General features: G+C 30.5%; 1 protein-coding gene across 1 annotated transcript in view; it reads right to left on the bottom strand.

Moving 5' to 3' along the window:
* Positions 1 to 215: 215 nt before the first annotated feature.
* LOC125818747 (protein trichome birefringence-like 11) overlaps positions 216 to 6,525 on the bottom strand; it is a 97,832-nt gene continuing 91,522 nt past the window's right edge. Inside the window, exon 5 of the transcript XR_007442414.1 lies at positions 216 to 315. The gene's annotated coding sequence lies outside the window, so the exon portion shown is untranslated. The remainder of the gene's footprint in view (positions 316 to 6,525) is intronic.

The following is a 6,525-nucleotide window of genomic DNA, read 5'->3' as shown; positions in this document are numbered from 1 at the left end:
TTATCATGAGTAATAATTTGATTGCTGCAATTTGACTGATTCTATGAGAATTTGATAAAATAAAGATGCATTACCAACAACTAAATACATTGTAATTGGCTATACAAATTATCGTTGCAATTGGAATAATAATTTACATGGCTGGCGCTGTCGCAATATTTTTCCTCATCCTTCATAGAGCCGACTTCAACTTGCTTGTTCTTTACTATCACAGAGGATCAGTAATATACACTGAATTTGTCAAACTGTAAAATGTCTCTAAATCTATACAATTCACGATGCTCTTTACACTTGACATATTCGTGAACTGAAGACCTAAATTTTACTCCTGAGTGCTGACAGACTAAAACGGACTCAGGAAAACAATTCTATGATAAATGTAACTGAAACTGGAACCTAGGAAGGATCCCATCAACTAAATGTGAGGATGTCCTTTACTTTCAAATTGATCTCGAAGAATGGCACATTCATTTGATACAATGAGCATTGGACACTTTGATTGTTCTGGCTCAAGTTTCCTCTCGAAAGTACAATTTCTAATGGTCGTGAGCTGCAAGGGTACCGGGATGGTGCAACACTTGAATGTTGGAGGAAACATGTTGACATAGTTGAGATGACCTCTCTGCTGTCATTCCGCAGATTGAGAAGTTCCACAATGACTCTTGGGGTGATAATAAGTCAGGTAATGTCTCCAGGTGACAGCTACCGCCAGTCTTCCAATCTCCACCTCTGTGTATCAAAGTGATTGATTTATTGCTTATCGAGTGACAACAAGAACTAAATATCTACTGAATAAGTGTAGGCTGAATTGCATAGATCATTAGCTGATAATCAAAATGCACATAATTTGCTGCCATTAATCAGTACAAACAATCAGGAACACACCAAGTATTAAGTCAACTTATCCCAGAAAAGCCTTTATGCATTACAAGATGCAAGCATACACCATTTGACCCTCGAAAACAGCGTATGCATACTACGACCAAGGTACCCAAGAAAACAATTTTTTCCATTTATCCACAAGCTTTAACACATTCCATCTCTATAGAAGATCAATGAAGTAGAATAACGGTAACCAACAAATAACTCTCACCCTCTCAAGGCTCACAGAATACATGAAATGGATATAGATGGAAAGAATCTGGATCTTAGATGAGTCTCAACTAATCTCCATTTCACATTTCTAATATGACATACTACAAAAAGGACCTCAATATTTATTCAAGGTGTGTTGGTTGAGGCATAATTGATTGATTATGTTTCATTATGTAAGACAACCTGATTTGATAGATCAGAAGTGAGAATTATGTGAAGTGTAACAACAACAAAACAAAACAAAAGGAGAGAAGAATTACCTGAAGTGTACAGGAGAATAAGTACGAAAGAATATTTTAGTCTTGGACATGTTCACTTCACGGCCTATCCAATCAACCAATGTTACAATTGACTTCTGCAATGCCGTCTCCACATCCATCATCATGTTGATCTTTCCGCCTTCTTGGAAATAGCAACCCCTGCCAATGGAAAGAATCAGAGCTCGTAAATCTTCACAGATTGTCGAGTAATTGTATTCCCCTATAGCAACAAATCTTGATAATATACACTTCAAAGCAGTGGCGGATCCAGGATTTAGAGTCCGTGGGTACCAAATAGACTTATCGATTAAATTAATTTTATATTTGATTAAATTATTTGTCTTTTCGATATATATCATAAATCAATCAATAAAATGTAAATAATAAGCCATTACACTTTTATTGAGTATTTAATCAAATAAAGAAAAGTCAAAGGAGTAATAATGTAATTAATTTAATTTAAGTCAATAACAATTATAAAAAAATAAAAATAAAAATTGTGCCAGTGCTTGGAGCCTTATTTTTTTTTCTTAAAAAACGTCTGCATCAAATTTCTCAAAAAAATAGGTACAAATGGGATTCGAACCCGCAACATCAACCTTCTAAAGTTGCCCTCCTACCATGGCACCACAAGACAATTTTGTTCTGAGGGTGGCACGCTTTATATTTATATAAATATTATATATATATACCTATGTATATATAGAGTTTCCGTCGAAGTTCGGGGGGTGGCATGGCACCCCCAAACCTCTCCATAGATCCGCCACTGCTTCAAAGCTTTCACGTTTACACACAATTTAGCGGTGGGAACAAGAAATCCAACTGATTTGAGTGTCAATCAAAATGAGAGAGACCTAAGCTCCAATGCACTGCCTTTTCAACTCATGCATATAGTCACATAGATTAAAGGCATGACTAGTACATGGGGACAATTCAAAAAGAAATTGGAAATCAAACTTTCCAGTACTCAACCTAACCATCGGTTCATTTAGCCCTTCAACATTGTGCAAAGAGAGCACATGAAGAGATCCAATACTAGGAAATGCTCTGTTAATGCTTACTTGTATCTTGAGGCATATTAACTATTTATTGAACTTTTTGCTATTTAGTAGCTCAATGCCTATTGAGGATTCTGACACTGTGAAATTTTATTGCTAGCATTCTCAAACAGGCAACTTTCTATTATAACATAGTCCTTATATGGTTGAATAGTTATTAAGCAGCCCAAATTCCTATTTCTAGCTTCTCTTGAAGGGAGATATAGATACTAATAACATAAAGATAAAGGTTCCCAGTAGAGCTTTTAGCTACATTAACCATCATTAAAAGATACTAACAATATCTGCCCTATTTTCCCCTAGAACGTTGGTCTAGTGATAAGAGTGTAGTACGTGATGTGTGGATTAGGTCAGAGGTTTGAACCTTCGCAGACAAAAACCTGGAATTTAAGTGGACAGGGTAGAGGATTAGGCCTATTATCCACAAAGTTTCAAACCGTGAATCATTTGCCATGGGAATTTCTCGGCCATCAAAAATGATATCAACCTAGCACTAAGCACTCTAGTAGATTTTCCTATTCTACTTAAAAAAATAGGTAGAACCCATCGATTGTCTCCTAAAGGGGGTTCAAGATTTTGCTTGAATGTTCATGGGTTTGATTCTGCACAACAACACTTTTGGAAAATCAAATAGCAAGGCAAAGATGGGCTCAACATTTTTGGGCTGGAGCTTTATTGTTTTTTTTCTTTCCATTTTTTAATGTTATTTCTCCTCTTCAATATTCTTTTGTTCGAATTTCTAAGGCACATTATTTTCATTTTTGTATTTTATTAGTTTTATCTCTATTGCTCATTTTATTTTTACGTAACTCTCTTTTTATATACTAATTCAAAGGAACTTTTTAAAAAACTGTCAATTATTCTTAAACTTGAAATTGAGATAGAGAAAAAATACTTTAAAGATGAGTTAAACTAAACTTAATAGAACGAATAAATTTGAAAGGCATGATTATTCATCATATTTCTTTCTCATTTTATCAGTTCTATTCTAGAGAGACGTAAACTACATTTAAATGATTTATTCGTTTTTTTACCAATGAAAAACCTTATAAATTGAATAAATGAACAAAAAATTGGCGATGCCATTTATTTATCCTTTTAATATGCATTATAATATTAGTAACTCAATCCCCACACATTTTAAAGAGTATTAAACAATTTTTAAAGTAACAAGATTGAATGAACACTAATTTAATTTATTTTAAAAATTCAAAATAAAGTAAAATAATAAAAAATTAAAGAAAAAAATCACTCTTTTTTTTAAAAAAAAGAATCAATAAAGCACAGTAAAAGTAGGAAGAAATGCTAAATGCAGCATGACAAGGCAAGTGATATTTAATGGATTAAGGATAATTTTTTTCTTTTCCGATCCGTTTTGCTCCATTTTTTTATTTACTTCTTATAAGTTGAACCCCCTCCACGAAAATCCTGGCTCTGCCACTGCATCGTAGTATATATATTTTTTTTTAAATGAAAATGAAAATTCAGATAATCAACCAACTTAACTATTAAGATTTTATTTTTTTGAAACTTCTCTGCTATTCAAAATTAGAGAAGATGACAAAATTAAACAGATTTGATTCATTAAATTTGTTACTTAAAGCTACACTTATAGTCTTATCAAATAATTAATAAACTTTGTTTGTTATATTTGATGGGGATTGTTGGGAGAAAAAAATTAGCGAGGACTATAATATTTGAATTTTTTGCTATTTTTAATTTTCTAAAGTTTGAGTAGTTTTTTGAGGTATAATTTAATATTTTTTTCTTGTATATTTTTTTTAGTTTATTGCAATTTTTTGTGTTATATTTTAGGATTCCATAGAAGCGAATTTTTTATTATAATTTTTGTTATATTTAACGAATATAAATTATTAAATATTTTTTTAAAAGACTAAAAAATATTACGTATTCTATTTCAATTTATTTGTTTTACATTTTTTAATTCGTTCAAAAGATGTTTCTTTCTTCTTTTTTTAAGTAATTCTTTAATTTTAACTTTTCATGTGATATATTTAAAATCACAAAATTAAATGTTATATTTAAGTGCAATCTATATATTTTTAGTTTAACATCACAAAGAAAAAATTTAAAAATATTTTCTAAAAATTATACAAATAAATTAAAACGAAGAAAATAATTTAAAACACAAAATTTTCTTATTTGTTCTTGAGAATTAACACAAGTATTATTCTCGTCATTTTGGAAAAAAAAAAACAGAAAAGACAAGGTGGCAAACGAGGAGAACGTGTAGGCCAGCCTGGGGTCGTAGTGACAAAGTGGGCTCAACCGACATCATTTTTTTTTATTTTCGATACTTAATTAATTGAAATTCACATTAGATAAAGCTGATTCAAAAATAATATTTACTGTTAAGAATTTTTCATAACGGGAGAGTCAAAATCGTGACCACTATTTTAAAAAAGAAATAACATTATTCAGTACATCATCTCATAGTGATCAACAGACATTTCAATACAAGGAAAATGAAAATAATTTTATATTATCTACTCACGTTCAAAAATAATTTTAAAATATTTTCATAGTAGGACAATTAATTTAATATAATAAGTTGAAACTACATTTAGAATGTAAAAATCTTTTGACTATGACTATATGAGTTGTCTTTGGATTTTAGATTTCTGGACCCATAAAATGTACATAAATTCTAAAGTTACTTGATTTGATTAAAGAATTACTCTTTCTTTTTTTTTGGATAACGAGACTATATTATATAGTTAAGGGGTTATAGTAGGTTCATCATTCCTAAAGGGCCGTCTTAACCCTAGGCCACTAAAGCTATCGCTTGGGGCTCCAAATATTTTGGGACCCTATTTTAAAAAAAATAAAATAATAATAATTACTTAATATGTTATTTTTTAAAAATAAATTATATGTACTATGAGTGTTATGATTTCTGCTAAGGAAATTACATATGAGATGAAAATAAACCTGAATTTTGTAAGAAACAATTTGATGAAAATATGTCTAGCGAAATCACAAAGTCCCTTGAAGAATCTTTTAGTGTTTATTGTTTTATATATGTAGGGTATATCAAACTATTTTTTCACTTCAAAATAGATTCGAACCAATTGAAGCATATGGAAATATTTTTGATTTCTTATTTAATGGTAAAATATTGAGATCACTAGATGACGAGAATTTAAAAAATATTGTCTTAACCTTGAACTTTCTTTAACATGTAATAGTTATTCTGATACTGATGGTTTAGATTTATTTTTTGAATTAAAAGTGTTAAAGGAAATAATACAAGTAGAAGATAATGATCTAATGAAAATACTCAATCAAATAAAAAGACTTGATTCTTTTCCAAATACACATATTGCTTATAAAATAATGTTAACAATTCTTGTAACCGTTACCTTAGCCGAAAAAAGTTTTTTTCGAAATTAAAATTATTTAAATCTTCTTTAAGATCAACAATGTCTCATGAATTAGCTATATTACCATTTGAAAAAGAATTATTAAAACAAATTGATTAAAAAACAGTACCTAATGACTTCGCATCTAAAATAGCTACAAAAATAGATTTTAAATAAAAGTATATATGATGAAAAAAATAAAATATTAGGATCCCTCTCTTTAGTTTCGCTTTAGGCCCCAATGTTGTTCAATCGGGTCTGATTCCTAAATGGGTTAGTAATTACAGTAAGATTTCCAAAACGAACTAACTTATAACAAATAGAAGGCTAAACTAGTCTAGTAGCGATTACTCTATCCCTGTCTTTAGCAAGCTGGCTTTTGACACTATCTGGAGGGAATTGTAGGGTGGTATTATATCTTGTTAGCTTGGAACCTTGTTTAGCCAAAATATTTGCTACGTAGTTCCCTTCTCTAAAGCTATGGTGGACCACTGAATTTTGCAACCTCTTCAACAATGAACTGCATTCAAGGATTAGGTGATTGAATATGATCTAGCAATTGCAATATATCAACGGAGTCTGTTTCAATTTTCAGTGGACTCATCTTGAGGAAGTGAGTGAAAAAAAAAACCGACATGAAGGATTTCTAGCTCGGTCATGGTGTGATTTTGGGCCATGCTTTTGTTAAATAAAACTAGTAATCCAATCGCATGTTTGGTTTCTTATGAC

Source organism: Solanum verrucosum, unplaced genomic scaffold, assembly GCF_900185275.1.
Source record: "Solanum verrucosum unplaced genomic scaffold, falcon-dt-bn FXZP01000267.1, whole genome shotgun sequence".
Lineage (NCBI taxonomy): Eukaryota > Viridiplantae > Streptophyta > Magnoliopsida > Solanales > Solanaceae > Solanum > Solanum verrucosum.
The sequence above is the reverse complement of the archived record's forward strand: the minus strand, read 5'-3'. Positions and strand labels throughout refer to the sequence as shown.